Source organism: Citrus sinensis, chromosome 4, assembly GCF_022201045.2.
Source record: "Citrus sinensis cultivar Valencia sweet orange chromosome 4, DVS_A1.0, whole genome shotgun sequence".
In the NCBI taxonomy this organism is placed as follows: Eukaryota; Viridiplantae; Streptophyta; class Magnoliopsida; order Sapindales; family Rutaceae; genus Citrus; species Citrus sinensis.
In genome coordinates this window covers 6,536,575-6,557,670 of record NC_068559.1, presented here as the reverse complement: position 1 = coordinate 6,557,670, position 21,096 = coordinate 6,536,575, and the positions used below count along the sequence as shown (strand labels likewise).

Sequence of the window (21,096 nt, the reverse complement as noted above, 5' to 3'; positions counted from 1 at the left end):
GTTAGAAAAGACATGGATTGTAGAAATTTTGGATGAGTGACCGGTAATTGAAATAAGAAAAGGTCATCATGTAACTTACCTGCTCCAATAACCTTCCTCGAGGATTGGTCTTGTATAAGACAAGAATTAGGTAAGAAAGTTACAATGCATTTTGCAGCATGAGTGAGTTTTCCAACTGAAATCAAATTAAATTAGAAGCTGAGAATACAAAGAACATTATTCAAAACAATATTTGGTGTCAATTGAATTGTACCAATATCAATGACTGAGGCATCTACCCCATTAGGCAGCTTAACTGTCCTTGAACAGTGAGACGTGATGTGTGAAAGAATTAAGGGAGAGCTAACCATATGATCAGTGGCTCCAGAATCAATAATCCAAGAAATGGAATGTGGTAAATGAACAATATTGAGGGCAATACCTGTCAAATTACTTTATGGAACATTGTTACTTATTAGATTTGATCTTGGTTGAGTGTTGATTAATGCCAAGATCTGTTGATATTGTTTTGGAGTGAAAGAAGAGGCTTGCAATACTGGAGAATTCATAGAAGCTTGGTTGGCATCAGGCTGATTTTGACCCTTATACAACTTATGGCCAGGAGGATATCCATACAACTTGTAGCATTTTTCTTTCACATGTCCCACATATCCACAAAAATCACAGGTTGGTTTATTATAATTGGATGTATTTTGCCTTGGAAATTTACCTGAAGCATTATTTCTTTTAGTAGCCAAAGCAGCGGATTCATGTGTCATGCAGGTTGGGTACTACTGATGCCGCACTGTTGCTCTTCTTGAAGAACCAACGAGAAGACTTTTCCAATAGGTGGAATTGGATTCATCAGTAAAATTTGGCCTCTCATGATTGTGTATGTTTCATTTAAGTCCATAAGAAACTCCATGGTACGATCTCTGTCTTTATGTGTAATGCCCTAATTTCCATTATTTTATTTTGTTTTAATGGAATTTGTAAATGACATTATTGCCCTCATAAATAGGGTTATTCATGGGGTAATTTTTGGAAAAAGGTTATTTTTTCAAATTTAATAGGGTTTCTTAAGACTCTCTATAAATTCATATTTTTCCCTTTTCCATAACCCTAAGTCCAAGACATTTCTTCCTTTTCTCTGTTGCTCATTACTCTCTTACCCAAACCCTAGGAGTCAAACATTTGTTTAGGAGAGAATCACAGCGAGTGGTAAGTTTACTTTCTTTATTCTCCACAAAATTTTCAATCACTCTATCTAGGGTTTGAGTTGGCACGATTTTAGATTGTTACATATCATAATACATGATTTAGAATGTGTTTAGGTTCTGTTTAGGGCTTTGATTTATTGTGAGTCTTATTAATCATTCGTTGGTGCATTAAGCATATTGGACAATTCTGGACAGCATGAGTATCTCGAATTCAAACATATATTTTCTGAATGATTTTTCTTAACTTTATATTTCTAAAAATTAAACATGTAGGGCTTATTGATTAAATTTTGTTTCATAAGATTTGACTTTGTTTTCAATTTTTTATAGATTTTCGAAACTGACACTAATGCACTGGAAAACTGCGACTCCAGCAAAGCAACAAGCTTCAAAAAATTATTTGTACCATCAAATGAACTCAAACAATTCTGAAATTTTATAGAGAAGTTAAAATATTTGTCTAGTATTTTTATTTTTAATTTCATAATTTTCTTATTAGTATATGATTTTATATAAATCTCAGAATCCGTTCTGTTCGGTTAGGTACTGTGAAACATTTTCGAATTTGTCAACTAATAAATAATTTTGAAAATGTTTTTGGTATTGGATCCTCTTGAAACTTTTATATAATTTATCCATGGATGTTCAAAATCATTATGTAGAATATTATGTCATTCTAATTTTTAGATTAAAAGTTAAAATTCTGAGAATCAGACTAGTACGGGTATGAATTAGAAAATCAGATTCTTAGAATAAGTTATTGATAGTTATATCTTGTATTTGTTTAAGATGTTGAAGGTGTTTGAGGCTCTTAGAGTCTTAGAGGTGTGTTAGTTCAAATTCTTTTATCGAGGTAAATAACTTCATTCTTAATGTAATGGATTTGTATAATTATTTTGATATTATTGTAAGTATAAATGCTTTTATACTACTTAGAAGATTAATTGATTTTCATAACAAAATCAGTTTATGTAAATGTCTTCAAATCTAAATTATTTTTAACAAAATATTTTATAAATGATTTTAAATATGTAAGTTATTTTGTTACATGACTACCTTTTATGATTTTGTCTATAAAATATTTTGCAAGCCTAAATTATCGCTATGGACTTTTATGAATCTGACACGAATGTTTTGTGCCCATGTATGATTTTAATTATTTATGATTGTACGGGGGCCACCTGTTGAGGCTTTATGGGGGCCACCTCTTGAGGGTTAGAGCGCCGCAAAGTGCCACATATAATGCAAAGTGCCACGTATAAATCATTACATGTAAAAAATTAATTTGAATGTTTTGGTTCATTGTCTGTAGTCATTCTGATTATGATTCTGATCGTATTATACGATATATATGTTCTGGACAAGTACTGGGTTTCTGTTTTGAGTGTGCACACGATATTCTGATTCCAATTCTGGTTCTGGCCGGGTTACCAGGACTATAGGTGACATTATGTGACATGAGCTAACTTTTTTGTTCCTATGAATGTATTATATGATTTGCTTTTGTAAATAACTATGCTTTTGATATTCTAAATTAGTATGAATTTATGTTATTTTATCGTGATATTTTGTTTAATAAAATTTATGAATTATGATATATGTTTTACTAAAAAAAGGCTTGCAATAATTTTAGTATCGATAGGCCTAGTGTGTTGGGAATGGTTTTACTTACCGAGTTGACGGCTCACCCCTCGCCATTACTTTTTGCAGATTAAGTTCCTTATTGAGAGGCGTGCTTATCATTGGAGTTACAGATTTTGTTTCCTTTTGCTAATTGAATAAGAGAAAGATAGACTCATGTTTCTTTTAAGTTTATTTGTGTTATGAACTTGTAATTTGGAGTTTTAATACTCGTGTTATTTTTATGCCTTCGGGAGAGATTATTAAACATTACACATGTGGATTTGTTGATTTATTTGAATAAAAATTTGAGGTATTTCAGTTTGAAATTTATGAGTAAGGATTACAATTTATTAGTAAACTCCTTCGTCGCGTGCTCCGCACACGTTAGTTTTCAGGTGTTACAATATGCCTCAAAAGTCTTGTTAGAATCACATGTACAAGTGGGCATGGGAGAATATATATTTAATTCATCCCATAAACCTTTTAGCTTAAAGTAATAGGTTGTAGTGGAGTCCAAACTTTGGGATATAGAACTGATTCTTTGTTGTAGTTCGAAAATACGAAGCCTGTTAATTTGAGAAAATCTTTCTTGAAGATGAACCACCCATAAAATCATGAGTTGTCTCAGCATAAATAGTGTCTTTTGCAAGTTTTGGAGTAATAGCATTCACAATCCAAGAGGCTACCATGTTGTCACATTGTTTCCACAATTCAAAGTTTGAATATGACATGGAAAGCTTTTTTATTACACCATTGATAAAACCATATTTGTTTTTGGCACTTAGTGCTTTGATCATGGTTCTACTCCGCATGGTGTAATTTTCTCCATTTAATGGAAGAAAACCAGAATGGTTCTAGAATTATTTGAAGGATGTAAAGTAAGAGCAATATCTTTGTTGTCTTTTGTGACATCTGACTCGCCAGTCATGATGATTGATGTCCAAAGTTTGAAAAAAAAGGGGAAATGAATAGCAATAAGAATTATTGCTCCGGTACCATGATAAAAATGAAAGTTCTAAAAAATGCTTTCATATCTTATTCACTTTACATCGTAAAATACAAAAAAAAAATTATCTACAAAACTCTAGTTGACTTCTAAAGACAAATAAAGGAAAGCAACTAAATGTAAAGCTGTACAATCCCTAAATTAAAGAAATAGAAGTAGGAAAGTAAATAAAATTGGAGAACATATTGTCCAGTAATTGAGAGGGAAATCTGCAGTGCATCAAGGTAATTAATTATATTCTCCAACAATGCAAATATATTACAATTAGCTTATCACTATTTGCGTTGTTGCTAACGTTGGAAAAAGATTGTATTCAATCAATTTTTTTAAAAAAATCCATATTTGCTAGTTATAAGTTGTATGTACTATGCATAAATCAATTTAACAATTTGGGTGTAGTGAAGTGACACATTAAAAAAAAAAAAAGGCGCATCGTGATATTTGTTAAACAATTTAGGGTGAACGAGAACTTATATATTGAGTTATAAACCCACAACAGGTGGATTTTTCTAAAAAATTAAAAACCCGCAGTGGGTTATGAGTGTTGTGCAAATTTTAATGTACTCGCAAGCGCACGAATCTATTATAGTATAGATCAATGGTGACGAGTGTCGATCCCACGAGGAGGTGGATTTTAATTGTGTAGAATTAATTTTGTGAATGAGTGATTGGATTTGTGGTGGAAATGATTTGGAATATGCTACAACTTAAATTAAAATGGCGAGAATAAATTCTAAAATTGGTATTGAAATGGCGAGAAGAAATTGAAGAGAATTCTATTGAAATAACGTACTTGGGTATCTGGATCCGTATCAACATGCATCATGGGCTAAATAATCCGTATTAATGCCAATTAAATCATGAGGGGGGAATCCACACCTCATGAACCACGCTCTAATCAATATGGTGCTAAGGGCTTATCGTGCCAAATAATAATAATCTTATACTAGAGGGCCGGTGAAACCAAGGCGGTACTAGACAAGATTAGTATTATTTGTCGACGAGAAGTCAAAACATCCACAAAAACTAGAGGGGATGAGAAAATAAATTTACCAAATAAAGCCCATGACACATGTTGAGACTTCACCTTCAACCCAAGCTTGAAAGAAAATTAGCCACTCATAATTGAACTAGGGGTAAAATGGGAATTTATTAAAATACGAAGAAAATACAAGATGGAGAAGGAATTACAGAAAATGGATCCCAAAAATGGATTCAGAGATATCAAATTAGGGGGGGGAGGCCCCCTTTTTATAGATACATGGAGTAAATCATGGCCATCGGATTAAAAACAGTTTGGACGCTCAGGATTGCGCCACGTCATCAGTCAACAGTCCACGGTTTGACCACGCGGATGAACAGTAACACGGTTTGACCCGACTTTGAACAGTAACGCGGTTTGACCCGGATGAACAGTAACGCGGTTTGGTTGAAAATAATCCTGTGTGATGCATGCACCGTACGCGAGATTTTTCGTCCACTGATATGCTGCCACGTCACCATCAACAGTACATAAGAATTTTAGTCCAACAGGATCGTGACACCTCATCAGTCAATGCCACATCATCGGTCAATGCCACGTCATCATCCGTCTATGTGAACAGTGTCGTGAACAGTAACGTATACAGTACCGTACACGTGAATAGTACCGTACATGTGAATAGTGTCATTTTTCCTTTTATGCTCCTCCTAAGGTTTTCGACCGTCCTGAGTTCAAAAGTGATGTCCGTTTTGCCGTCTGATCTCTCCTTTATTGTGAAATGACTATAATGCCCCTAAAATACATAAAATACTTAATTAAAATAAAACACATGTAATTAAATCACAAGAAGGTTAAATATATAAAAGTAAGGGTTGTTAGTAAGACTTAAAATGTAAAATGACGGTTTTCTCCTTTATAAATATGCATTTTCTAACACTTAACACACCCCCCAACCAGCTTATTGCTAGTCCCTAGCAAATAAAGCGAAAATAAAATTCAAATTCAAAATATATATATTTTTTTAATAGAAACACTCGTATTTATTCCATCAGATTAATGATAGCAATCAAATAAAAGTATAAGCATTATCTCCAGTCTAAAGCAACATCACACCCACATCAACCATCCACATGAATTAGCCCAGTAGACTTTGTTTTAGCTACTCTCAAGAATGACATGTCAAACCCCAAAATCTCACTGGAAGTAGTGACACTCTCACAAATAAATTAATCCCAATAAAAATAGTCACTCCAATGAATGGTAATTGAGAGAGAAAATAATAAAGAAGTGATATCACATGCTCTCACCAAGATGAAATAAATATGCCCTCAGCTTAGAAATAATACGATCTCAAGTCAAATAAAATGTTAGTCAACCCACTTTATTTATCTTTTTTTTTTTTTTTAATTATGCATCACTACATCTTTTTAGCCCATATAACTAGCTTCTACTTCGGACTATAGTTCCCTAAAATCAAGAAGGACTTTTATTAGGACGTAACGTAGGCTAGGGACATGGTTAACAAAGAAGGGAAATAAGGAAAACAAAGTGTATGTTTGAGAAAAATGCAGAGAATTTTTTTTTTTTTTTTTTTTGGAAGTTGCAAGGTGGATTTCACCTATTTTTATTCTTTTGAAACAACAACTTTTGTTTTTGTTTTTTTTTTTTTGTTTTTTTTTTTGGCATAACTTCACTGAACAACATAATTATTTACATTTTCTCAAACATAAATAGGTGATGGAACTTATAAGACATCGGGTAATACTCCAAATCGGAGTGGGTCAAGATGATAAGTTGACAAAGAAAATGTTTTTTTTTTTTTTTAAAGGCTCAAAAGGGTTAACTATGGATATTTAATAAAAGGGATGGCTAGAAAGGCTCAAACGGATCAAAGATGGCCTTTCCATCGTCTTTTAGGGCTCTGAATAACCTTCCATATCTACTAGTTAGATGGGCCTCCAAATGTAGCAACACACTTTTTTTTTTTTTTATTAAGGGTTAACTCAAAAGAAATCTAGAGATCGTGTATACAATAATAAACTGTTAAGCTGTATAAAGAATGGGCAAAAGGGTTACTCTCCAAGAAAAATGATAGGCTCAAAAACTCACTTGGTACTTATTATGACATGTTCATTCCTTCAAGCAACTCATATATGTCTCCAACATCAACATGTAGAGTAGCAAACATAATGTAACATCACTTAAGACCAAAGATAATACAAATACTAAAATTTAAATTAATCATGTCACCCAATGTTAAAACAAATCAAAATTTTTTTTTTTTTTTTAAAAACATTCTACCCCCCAACCTATTCTAAACATAAAAAAAAAAAAATATATGCATGCAGAAATGTGAAAATGATGTAGAAAAATTAATTTAGAAAAGTTACATTTAAAATGATAGAAAAGAAAATGATTTTTTTATTATTTTTTTTAAAGAAGATGCGTTTCTAGAGGAACTACACTCCATATTCAGCCATCTTCAACACAAAAAGTTAGCAACAGTTAGTTTTTACAACAAAAAATTAGTAAAAACTTAACCAAAATTTCATAATTGTCGACTATTCTCTCCCCCCAACCAGAACGAAACATTGTCCTCAATGTTTGAAATGAAAGAAGTAGAGTTTAGAAGACATCACCTGGGTGGTGCAACACAGAAGAAAATATTTACAGGCGGAGAGTTAAATCTAATTTGTACTTCTTACTGCTGCTACTGTTACCATCATTATTTGGGCGCTCCAACACAAAGGTCCAGGGGTCTGGCTCCGGTTTATACGCTTGTAACAGATCAAGTAGCTCATTAGCAGTGTGAGCACAAATAAAGAGTTTTTTCACATTAGCGGGAATGAAATAGTTTTTTATTGCATGGTTAAGAAATGCGATAAAGCCATCATAAAAGTTATTGACATTTAACAAACCGATGGGTTTTTGGTGGATGTGCAGATGGGCCCAAGATGCTAGCGTGATAAGTGCCTCTAGTGTTGCAAGATCTCCTGGAAGGAAAATAAAAGCATCAGCATGATTAAGCATTTCAGTTATTCTTTCTTGCATACCTGAGACGACTAACTCTTCTCCAGTTGATGAGTCAGACGAACTGCCCAATGGTTTTAAGACTCTTGGGATGATGCCTAACACTTGACTTCCTCTGATAAAAGCTGCTTCGGAGACCATTTTTGATAACCCTCGGTTACCTCCTCCATACACCAAATGTAAATTTCTCGCTGCTATGCTTCGACCAAGATCTATGGCTGCCTCAACGAACTCTTTATGTTTGCCATATGTAAATCCAGAAAGCACACAAATGTTCTTGAATTGTCTATTGGGAGTAGCTGACATTGTGATACTTCTCAAAAACAATTTGTGAGTGCTTGACAAAAAAGAAATCACATTTAAGAGTCTTGGTGATAGTGGGTCATGGTTGTGTATGAGGTAATATGTCAGTGTCAAATAACGCGTAAAGCACGTGGCTCGCAAGTCAAAAAGAAAACAGTAAAAAGGAAAAAGCAAACAGTAATAAAATTATTAAAGACAATAATGCAAACAATAAGACAATAGTGAAATAAAATAACAATAAAGTAAAAGGATATTTACAGGTAGTTGCGACTGTGGCTCACATCTTCCTCTGGTTTTACGTCCAGAAACGGCTTGAACGCCCTCTATGGGTCGAGGATAGGCTTCCTATCCAGTTTTCTTATAAACTGGCAAACAGGGTCGTTTATAGTCAGATTCCCGAGACTATATCGTGCATGCTCTTTCTGGAATAATGGCCATAACTGGAGAATCGCTCCTTGCACATATCCACTGGGATGCGTTTCAAGAGACAAAAGGATATCATCCAATGACTCCTTATTCAAGCCATCCCTAATGAATTGAATCTTATCTTCCCTGTTATCAGACACCATTCCTAAAGAACATGGGTTTTTATTGCAACTCATTCTGGCACACTTATGACAAGCAACAGAAATTCTTCGAGCTCGTCGTTTTCTTGCATAATTTCCTTTACCACAACCAGGCATGTATGCAATAAATTTTGGAGGTAACTCACCTGCCGATCGTACTTTAGCCTCGATTAACCAACGGATGTCAGCAGGTATGTTATTTCTCATGAGTAATCGCATGCGTTCGGACCGAGCTTTATAGATCGTAAGGAGGGCATTCTGAGGAAGTGAAGGGAATCGCTTGTGAAGCTTCGCTAGAATCTCGTTTCTGTCCATACCTTCGCCTCAAAATATCAGTTATTATGGGAAACTGAAGTAACCGACTTGATTGTCACGGAGTACCGTTATCCGCCACTTCACCGGGGTAACAAACTAAAGCACACAAATAGAAAAACAAATTAAAACACACAAAGAAAATTAAAATCGTCCTCTTATTGAATTTACCTCAAGCTCCAACTGGATGTCGTAAACACTTCTCTCAATGTCTCTGAGTTGGTGTTCTAAACCCTCAACATAGGGTACTAACTCTGGTGGTTGTAGAGTCCAAATGCGATGTGTTTTACAAAATTGAATCTGTCTTTTGAGATGAGTTTTGACACGTTGAAGTGGTTTAAGAATGTTCAGGAGGAACGGTCTAAGTATGAGACTCATGATTAAAAATGATAAGAGAAAACTTAATGGTAAAATAAACACACTTATGCAAAAACAATTTCAATTAGCAAAAGAATAATAATAAAAAGAAAGAAAGAAAAATCAAATTAACGAAAAGAAAAAAAAAATCAATTCAAATTTGGTGGGTCACTCAAATTTATTTCGGTGTCTTCTTCATGTGGTTGGTACTCTAGATATGGCTTTAATCTTTGACCATTAACTTTAAACGTGACACCATTCTTTGGGTCTTTAATTTCAATTGCCCCATGTGGAAAAACAGTATGAACAATAAATGGGCCAGACCAACGAGAGCGTAACTTACCTGGGAATAGGTGCAAGCGAGAATTGAATAAAAGCACTTTCTGACCTGGAGTGAACGATTTTCTCATAATTTGCTTATCATGGAAGACTTTCATTCGTTGCTTGTAAATCTTGGCATTTTCGTACGCGTCATTGCGAATTTCTTCAAGTTCTGCCAGTTGTAATCTTCTTTCTGAGTTGGCTTGCTGCATGTCAAAATTGAATTTCTTGATGGCCCAATACGCACGATGCTCGAGTTCCACAGGTAGGTGGCAAGCTTTTCCATACACTAGCCTGTAGGGTGACATCCCAATCGGGGTCTTGAAAGCCGTTCTATATGCCCATAATGCATCATCAAGTCTTAATGACCAATCTTTCCTGTCTGGCCTCACCGTCTTTTCTAATATGTGCTTTATTTCTCGATTGGAGATCTCAACTTGGCCACTGGTTTGCGGATGATACGGGGTCGCCACTTTGTGTGTGATTGAATACTTTGTCAAAAGTGCTTTGAATGCTTTGTTACAAAAGTGGGCACCACCATCACTGATTATTGCTCGAGGGAATCCAAAGCGTGAAACAATGTTGCTTTTCAAAAATGCTATTACCACCTTGTGATCATTGGTTCTACATGGAATTGCTTCTACCCATTTTGATACGTAGTCAACAGCAACCAATATGTATTGATGGCCAAAAGACGGGGGAAAGGGTCCCATGAAGTCGATACCCCATACGTCAAAAATCTCAACCACTAAAATTGGATTTAGTGGCATCATGTTCCTTCGTGTAATGCTTCCCATTCGTTGACACCTATCACATGAAGAACAGAAAGTGTAAGCGTCTCGAAATATAGATGGCCAATAGAAACCACATTGTAAAACTTTAGTCGCTGTCTTCTTAGCACTGAAATGGCCTCCACAAGCTTGTTCATGGCAGAATGAAAGGATATTCTGAATTTCACTTTCTGGGACACATCGTCTAACAATTTGATCCGCACAATACTTGAACAAATACGGGTCATCCCAAAAGAAATTCTTTATCTCTGCAAAGAATTTAGCCTTGTCTTGCTTGGTCCAATGCTCTGGAAGTTTACCTGTAACAAGATAATTAACTATATCAGCATACCAAGGTAATACTTCCACACTCATTAATTGTTCATCTGGAAATGACTCATTTAATGGTAATTGTTCTATTATTGTGTCAAAATGGAGACGAGAGAGGTGGTCCGCCACAACATTTTCTGTCCCTTTTTTATCTTTGAATTCCAAGTCAAATTCCTGCAAAAGTAACACCCAACGAATTAGTCTGGCTTTTGCATCTTTCTTTGTGAGAAGATATTTAAGAGCAGCATGATCTGTGAATATAATTATTTTACAACCAATGAGATATGATCGAAATTTTTCCAATGCAAACACTACTGCTAGCATTTCTTTTTCAGTAGTTGAATAGTTCAACTGTGCATCATTCAATGTCATACTAGCATAGTAAATAACATGGGGAATTCGATCAACTCTTTGTCCTAATACTGCTCCTACTGCATAATCAGATGCATCACACATTAGCTCAAATGGTAAGTTCCAGTTTGGGGCCTGAATGATGGGTGATGATGTCAACAACTGTTTTAATTTTTCAAACGCCATAAGACATGAATCATTAAAGATAAAAGGTACATCCTTAGCAAGTAAATTGCATAAGGGTCTAGAAACTTTGCTAAAATCTTTAATGAAACGTCTATAGAAACCAGCATGCCCAAGGAAAGATCTTACTTCTCTGACTGTTCTGGGTGGAGGAAGATTAGAAATGAGATCCATCTTGGCTTTGTCAACCTCAATACCTTTGCTCGAAATGATGTGACCGAGAACAATACCTTGTTTTACCATAAAATGGCATTTCTCCCAATTTAAGACCAAGTTCTTCTCGATACATCTCTGCAGAACTAGTGTTAGATGATGTAAACATTGATCAAACGAGTCACCAAAGACAGAAAAATCATCCATAAAGACTTCAAGGAATCGTTCCACCATATCAGAAAAAATGCTCAACATGCATCGTTGAAATGTAGCAGGTGCATTACATAATCCAAATGGCATTCTCCTATATGCAAATGTGCCAAAAGGGCAAGTGAAAGTAGTTTTCTCTTGATCTTTTGGTGCTATGGGAATCTGATTATATCCTGAGTAACCATCTAGAAAGCAATAAAATTCATGGCCTGCTAATCTATCAAGCATTTGATCAATAAATGGTAAAGGAAAATGGTCTTTACGTGTGACAGAATTCAATTTTCTATAATCAATGCATACACGCCATCCTGTAGTCACTCTAGTGGGTATCAATTCATTATCAGCATTGGTAACTACTGTGACTCCTGACTTTTTAGGGACAACTTGTACAGGACTGACCCATGAACTATCAGAAATTGGGTAAATGATACCTGCATCTAATAGCTTAAGGACCTCAGTTCTAACAACTTCTTTCATGTTAGGATTTAACCGACGTTGCATCTCCCTAGTAGTTTTAGCATTTTCATCAAGGTGAATGTAATGCATGCAATCTACTGGGTTTATACCTTTAATATCTGCTATGGTCCATCCTAATGCTTCTTTGTGCTCTTTTAAAACATCCAACAACTTACCTTTTTGTTCGTCATTTAGGGATGATGAGATGATTACCGGCAGAGTACTTTCTTCTCCCAAAAACGCATATTCCAAAGTGTTGGGCAATGGTTTGAGCTCGAGTTTCGGTGGTGATTCTGATGATGGAATGAGTTGCTTCTCTGATGGTGCTAGTTGCTCAACTCTTGACTTCCATTTATTAGTGTCCATAGATGGTGCTGAGTCAAGCAGGGCGTTGACCTCATCAACCGATCTGTCAATATCAAAATCAAAACCAAAGTGAGTTAAACATGTTTGTAAAGGATCATCACTAAGGTTTGAAAGAAAAGTGTCATCAACTAATGCTTCGATTAAATCCACATCAACAATTCCATCATCTGCACTGTGAGGTTGTTTGGCAATGTTGAAGATGTTCAGCTCCATAGTCATGTTGCCGAAAGACAATTGCATATTTCCAGTCCTGCATTGAATGTGAGCATCCGCAGTTGCCAAGAAAGGTCGGCCTAGAATAATGGGGATGTGCTTCCTTGAATCCTGTATTGGTTGAGTGTCAATTACAATGAAATCAACAGGAAAATAAAACTTGTCTACCTGGATAAGCACGTCCTCCACAATACCACGAGGTATTTTTGTGGACCGATCTGCAAGTTGTAACACCACTGGAGTTGGGTGTAATTCTCCCAGTCCAAGTTTCACAAACACAGAGTAAGGCAATAAATTTACACTAGCTCCTAAATCCAACAAAGCATTCTCAATTGTGTGGTTCCCTATACTACATGAGATAGTGGGGGAGCCTGGGTCTTTGCATTTTAAAGGAATTTTATGTTGGAGTATAGAACTAACGTTTTCTGTTAAAAATGCCTTCTTTTGAACATGCATGTTTCTCTTTTTAGTACACAAATCTTTAAGAAACTTGGCATAAGATGGAACTTGTTTAATAGCATCAAGCAAAGGGATATTAACACTTACCTGTTTGAAGATTTCGAGAATCTCACCTGTGGATTTTCCCTTCTTTCCTTTCGCTAACCTTTGAGGAAATGGAGCTTTCGAAACGTATTCTCGTGGGTTGGTTTCTTCTTTCTCCTCCGGTGATGAGTCTTCAACATTCACAGGTACAATTTGATTTTCTTTGGTTACCGGCATCTCCACTTTGTTGTCGACTTCTTTTCCTTTTCGCAAGGTCATAACTGCTTTGACCTCTCCATGCTGCTGTGGTGAACTGGTACTTGCTTCACGTACTCCTTTAGGATTAGGCACTGGTTGACTTGGAAACTTACCTTTCTCAACGGTCAGTGCCAAGGTTTGAACTGAAGAAGCAAGTTGTCCCACCATCTTCTCGAGGCTTGAAACAGATTGAGCTTGTGAGTTGAAGCCTGCTCTCAACTCATTTCGTAGTCCATCAATGGTGCGGTTCTGTTGCTCAATCGTGGAGTGAGTAACATTCCTAAAATTCTGGAATGCATCCTCCCATGGTCTAGGTTGAGAGTGGTTCTGGTTCTGATTGAATGGTCTAAATGGGGGCTGAGAGGCTTGAGGATTTTGAGGAATTTGTTGCATTGGTGGAGCTGGAGTTGCTGGTCCATTCTGTTGGAATCCTTGAGACCATGAAAAATTGGGGTGGTCTCTCCATCCAGAGTTATATGTGTTGGAGTATGGGTTGTAATTAGATGGTTTTCTCATTACACCTATGGCATTGGCTTGATCTGAGTATGAGTCATGGTCATGTGGTTCTGTTGATTTAGCAGTCGATAACGATGCTATTTGTCGAGCAAGACCTTCAACCATCTCCTTGACTTCTTTGATTCCCGAAGTTGACTCGCCAATTTGAACCTCATTCACTCCTTTAATTCTTCTAGTATTCCTGAGTGATCGACTCCGTTGTTGGGAATTATCCGCTTGTCGCTGGAAGAATTCCCAAATCTCTGATGCACTTTTTGACATTAGCTCTCCTCCACTTGTTGCCATTAGCCATTCTTGCACATTCGGCAATAATCCCTCCAAGAAGTATTGGCATTGGTGCCATTTCTCGTACCCATGATGTGGACACTTCAAGAGTAGCCCATTGAATCGCTCCCATGTTTCGAAAAATTGCTCGTCCTCTCTCTGGGTAAACTCCGAGATTTCCCTGCGAATAGCATTGGTTTTATGCACTGGGAAATATTTATTCAAAAATTTCGTTACCATTTGTTCCCATGATGAAATGCTATTAGCAGGTAAAGTATTTAACCATGTACGAGCTCTATCTTTTAAAGAAAATGGGAATAGTCTAAGTTTAACATCATCATCTGAAAAATTCTCATATTTGAATGTTTGACAAATGGCATGAAAATCATTCAAATGATTATATGGATCCTCATTTTCTAGGCCATAAAATGTAGGGAGACAATTTAACACACTAGGTTTTAATTCAAAACTCCTAGCAGCTACATTTGGGTATCTTATGCATGACGTGCTCAAATTAGCTAAGGGACTAAAATAGTCCTTAAATGGCCTCTCCTGTGGTGCTTGTAAATCCATTTTATTTTTAACGTGTTTGTGTGTGCGAAGTGTTTTTTCTAATTCAAGGTCTATAGGTTCAAGATTAGGTAATAATGACCTACGACCATGCATGCAAAATAAATAAAATAAAAATAAAGATGCAAACAAAACAAAAAATAAAGATGGGAACAAAACAAATAAAAATAAAGAAGAGTGAGAAATTACGATACTAACCTTATTGCGCTATTACAACCTTTCTATAAAAATACACAAAAATAAATACGTGAAAGAAATTAACTAAAAATTAAATTAATAAGATAAACAAAAAAAATTACAAAGAAAAATAAATGGAAAATTAAATTACAGAATTTTAAAGAAGAGAAAAAGAAAAGAAATACTAACCTTTAAATGTAGATTCACTTTTTTTTTCTTTTTTTTAATTTAAAAAAAAATACAAGAAAAAAAAATAAAAGAAATTATTCAAAAAAAATTAATTCTATGAATTAAAATTACTTACCTCCCCGGCAACGGCGCCAAAAACTTGTTGTGCAAATTTTAATGTACTCGCAAGCGCACGAATCTATTATAGTATAGATCAATGGTGACGAGTGTCGATCCCACGAGGAGGTGGATTTTAATTGTGTAGAATTAATTTTGTGAATGAGTGATTGGATTTGTGGTGGAAATGATTTGGAATATGCTACAACTTAAATTAAAATGGCGAGAATAAATTCTAAAATTGGTATTGAAATGGCGAGAAGAAATTGAAGAGAATTCTATTGAAATAACGTACTTGGGTATCTGGATCCGTATCAACATGCATCATGGGCTAAATAATCCGTATTAATGCCAATTAAATCATGAGGGGGGAATCCACACCTCATGAACCACGCTCTAATCAATATGGTGCTAAGGGCTTATCGTGCCAAATAATAATAATCTTATACTAGAGGGCCGGTGAAACCAAGGCGGTACTAGACAAGATTAGTATTATTTGTCGACGAGAAGTCAAAACATCCACAAAAACTAGAGGGGATGAGAAAATAAATTTACCAAATAAAGCCCATGACACATGTTGAGACTTCACCTTCAACCCAAGCTTGAAAGAAAATTAGCCACTCATAATTGAACTAGGGGTAAAATGGGAATTTATTAAAATACGAAGAAAATACAAGATGGAGAAGGAATTACAGAAAATGGATCCCAAAAATGGATTCAGAGATATCAAATTAGGGGGGGAGGCCCCCTTTTTATAGATACATGGAGTAAATCATGGCCATCGGATTAAAAACAGTTTGGACGCTCAGGATTGCGCCACGTCATCAGTCAACAGTCCACGGTTTGACCACGCGGATGAACAGTAACACGGTTTGACCCGACTTTGAACAGTAACGCGGTTTGACCCGGATGAACAGTAACGCGGTTTGGTTGAAAATAATCCTGTGTGATGCATGCACCGTACGCGAGATTTTTCGTCCACTGATATGCTGCCACGTCACCATCAACAGTACATAAGAATTTTAGTCCAACAGGATCGTGACACCTCATCAGTCAATGCCACATCATCGGTCAATGCCACGTCATCATCCGTCTATGTGAACAGTGTCGTGAACAGTAACGTATACAGTACCGTACACGTGAATAGTACCGTACATGTGAATAGTGTCATTTTTCCTTTTATGCTCCTCCTAAGGTTTTCGACCGTCCTGAGTTCAAAAGTGATGTCCGTTTTGCCGTCTGATCTCTCCTTTATTGTGAAATGACTATAATGCCCCTAAAATACATAAAATACTTAATTAAAATAAAACACATGTAATTAAATCACAAGAAGGTTAAATATATAAAAGTAAGGGTTGTTAGTAAGACTTAAAATGTAAAATGACGGTTTTCTCCTTTATAAATATGCATTTTCTAACACTCAACAATGAGTGAGTTTGGTAATTTAAATTTTGTATGGATACATGTTTAATAATAACAACTCATAGTAGGCAGTGCCTATTGCCATCCCTACCAATACGAAACAAACTTACATATATAATCTAAAAATCCACTATAAATTATAAATCGACAATAATAAATAAAATAAGAAATCAACAACATAAAAATCACATGTAACGATGTTAGAACTCCACATACCAATATACACATCTACAATACTTACATTACCTCTTAGAATGAGCCAAGATCAACAATTAAACAAATTAAAATAAATTGCATACCTATTGCATTAATACTTACTTGTATTAATCAACTTAAATTTAATTTTTAATTTTTAATTTTTTTCTCTAAATTGTTTTGTTTGCTTTTAAACCAAACCAAACAAAAACCAATTGGTTTTAAAATTTGTGAAAATATTATTTTTACTGCCTGAACTGAACTGAATGCTTGCCCCTAGTGAAAACTTATATATGCTATATTACGGACTTCTGTAACGATTTTTTTTTTTTTGCGCAAAACTTTTTAATTGAACTTTAGTTTTGACATGTCAAGACCGATATTAACAAACGTTAGATTGGACCTTAAATTACATCGAAATGCCCCAACAGACATTACATTAAAGTCTTTTTTTAAAATCTAAAATCTGAATGGGTCTGAATTAGGCTGAAATGTGAATAGTTTGAATATATATGTTTGAATTACATGTTTATTTTTCTTTTTTTAATATCTTGAATATAAGTGTGAATTTATTTATTTTTTTAAAAAACTAAAATATAATATTTTGGTATATTAACAAAACATGAAAAATAAAAACATTAATTTTTTATTGGAAATAAAATAATTAAAAATTAATAACGAGGGAAATATTGCTCAAATTGTTATAAATTTGGAGATAATGGATGTTATAATTTAAAGGGATTGTATGTAAACAATTATTTAATGATGATATCTAAGTAAGGAATACTCAAATGAAGATTAAAGAAAACAAGCAAAATGCCTTGAGTGAGAAATTGAATTGTATTAATTCATTAGCAAAGAAAGGGTGTATATGTAGGTAGGTAGAGCTTTTGTAAACATATCAGTTAAATTTTCCATGGAGCGTATATGTTTGATATCAATCTTCCTGTTCTGTTTTAGCTCATGAGTGTAGAAGAATTTCGGTGAAATATGTTGTGTTCTGTCCCCTTTAATGTATCCTCCTATGAGTTGAGCTATACATCCAGCATTATTTTCATATATCACTGTTGGGATATCTGAACTTGAAGATATTCTACACGTACTTTGAATATGATGGATTACAGATCGCAAACATATGCATTCTTGACTAGCTTCATGTAGTGCAAGAATTTTAGAATTAATGGAGGATGTTGCAACGAGAGTCTGTTTTGTAGATTTCCAAGAAATCGTTGTACCATTGAAAGTGAAAATATATCTTGTTTGTGAACAAACTTTATGGAGATCAGATAAATAACTTACATCAGCAAACCAACAAGACTTGGATTTTTTGTTAGTTCATTAGAATAAAATAAACCTAAATCAATTGTTCTTCGAAGATAATGAAAAATGTGTTGACACCATTTCAATGTCTTCTAGTTGGTTCAGAGCTAAATCGAGATAACAGATTAACAGATAATGTTATGTCTGGTCTAGTACATTGTGCTAAATACATCAGAGCACCAATTACATTTAGATATGGTACTTTAGGACCAAGTATCCGTTCATCATCTTCTTTAAGACGGAATGAATCTTTTTAAGATCAAGAGACCGGACTACCATTGGGGTACTCAATGCGTAAGCTTTATCCATGTTGAAACGTTTTAAAATTTTCTCAGTATAAGTTGACTGATGGATAAATATACCATTAGGTTTGTGTTCGGTCTGCAGCCCGAGACAATACTTAATTTTTCCCAAATCTTTCATTTCAAATTCATTTTTCAAACATTGAGCGGTCTTTTGGAGCTCTTCAGGAGTTCCTATTAAATTCAAATCATCAACATAAATAGCAACAATAGCAATTCCAGATTTTGATTACTTGATAATAACCACATGGACAGATAGGATCATTAACGTATCCTATTTTTATCAAATATTCACTGAGACGATTATACCACATGCATCCATATTGTTTTAATCCATATAAAGACTTTTGTAGCTTTATTGAATACAAGCCACAATGTGATGATTGACAAGATTTTGGCATTTTAAATCCTTCAGGGATTTTCATATATATATATCTGTGTCAAGTGACTCATATAGATAAGCTGTCACCACATCCATGAGACGCATATCAAGATTTTCTGATACAACCAAACCAATTAAAAATCGAAACGTAATTGCACACATTACTGGAGAGTATGTTTCATTATAATCAATAGCAGGTCTCTGTGAGAAGCCTTATGCAACAAGTCGTGCTTTATATCTTACAACTTCATCATTTTCATTATGTTTCTGTACAAATACCCATTTGTACCCAACATGTTTAACATCCTTAGGTGTTTAGACTACAGGTCCGAATACTTCACGTTTGGCTAAAGAAGTCAATTCTGCCTGGATTGCTTCTTTCCACTTAAGCCAATCATGCCTCAGTCTACATTCATCAATCGTTTGTGGATCATGATCATTTACAATGTCAATAGTTACTGTAAATGCAAACATATCATTTATGATAATTTTTTTATCTTCAGTTACTTCAAGAGCTTGAGCCATATCTTGAGCATATGCCTTTTTAAAGAGTCTTTCAGGGTATTTGGTCTCATTAAAGACAAAATACCTTTTCAAAATATTATCATGAGTATAATCAACAGAAATCTCACTATTTTTGGATTTATGTGCCTTTTCAAGGTTTTGTTCCTCATGAAGAGTTTGTGCATTATCAGGGTTTTTAATCTTTTCAGAGACTCGTTGCTTTTCTGAAGCAATTTGTTCTTTTAGATTTTTATAATCATTTGCAGTAGAACCCTGTTTAATCATTTTTCTTTTTCTCGAAACACTGTCTTTTGAACCAATTGGTCTACCAAGCTTCTGGCGTGCCACAGATAATTCCTCAGTTGCACTTTTCATTAATTGTTCTTTATGTACAATGACCCGGCCGGATATATTAGCAGCTGGTATATATGATTTGGTTACTTTAGCTGCGTTTATAAATACATCTGGCAATTGTTCTACAATTTGCTGCAAATGAACTATCCTTCGCACTTCATTTTCACTCTGAGATGTGCGTGGATCTAAATGAGATAGATAAGTCACTTTCCATTGAGGATCATGCCTAACCTCATGGACTTTTTTTCTTTCTCCTAATGGAGGAAAATTTGTCTCATCAAAATGACAATCCGCAAATCGTGTGGTAAATACATCACCCGTCAATGGTTCAAGATATCTGATAATAGATGGTGAGTCAAATCCCACATAAATTCCCAAACGTCGTTGGGGTCCCATTTTAGTACGTTATGGGGGGGCAATTGGCACTTATACTGCGCAACCAAAAATGCGTAAATGGGATAAATTTGATGTCCCAATACCAATTGCAATAGGGAATATTTATGATAGGCAATAGGCCTCAAGCGGATTAATGTTGCAGCATGCAAAATAGTATGTCCCCATGTCGAAATAGGTAATTGACTTCGTAATAATAAAGTTCTAGCAATTACCTGAAGATGCTTGGTAAGAGATTCTGCTAATCTATTCTGAGTATGTACATGTGGTACTGGGTGTTCTACGTCAATCCCAACTGTCATGCAATAATCATCAAATATTTTCGAAGTAAACTCACCAGGATTATCTAGACGTATGGTCTTGATTGGATAATCTAGAAATTATCATGTAACCTGATTATCTGCGCAAGCAATCATGTAAATGCAATGTTACGTGTATATATTAAACAAACATGTGACCATCGTGCAGATGCATCAATCAAAACCATGAAATAACGAAATTATCCACTTGGTGGGTGAATAGGCCCACATATATCTCCTTGAATCCTTTGTAAAAATGATGTAGATTTAGAATCAATTTTACTGGGTGATGGTTTAAAACTACCAATTTTCCTTGTGAATAAGTAGTGCAACTATTCTCATTTGACAATAAAATTTTCAAATCTTTCAATGGATGTCCATGAGAATTTTCAATAATTCTACGCATCATTATTGATCTAGGGTGACCAAGGCGGTCATGCCAAAGTATAAAGATTTTGGATCAGATAACTTATCTTTTATGACTACGTAACTTTCCATTGATTTTATCGTCGTATAATATAAGACAGATCAGAAAGCTGGAAGCTTTTCTAATATCTCTTTCTTTCCAGACATGTTAGAGGTAATGTATAGATATTCTATATTATTCTCATTCATTGTTTCTAAATAAAATTATTACGACG

At 34.9% G+C, this 21,096-nt stretch overlaps 1 non-coding gene across 1 annotated transcript; it reads left to right on the top strand.

The window, feature by feature from the left end:
- The first annotated feature begins 14,337 nt into the window (after positions 1–14,337).
- On the top strand, positions 14,338–14,441 carry LOC127902008 (small nucleolar RNA R71). The gene has a single exon (XR_008054413.1). It is a non-coding gene; the product is annotated as a small nucleolar RNA R71 (small nucleolar RNA).
- Positions 14,442–21,096: the final 6,655 nt, after the last annotated feature.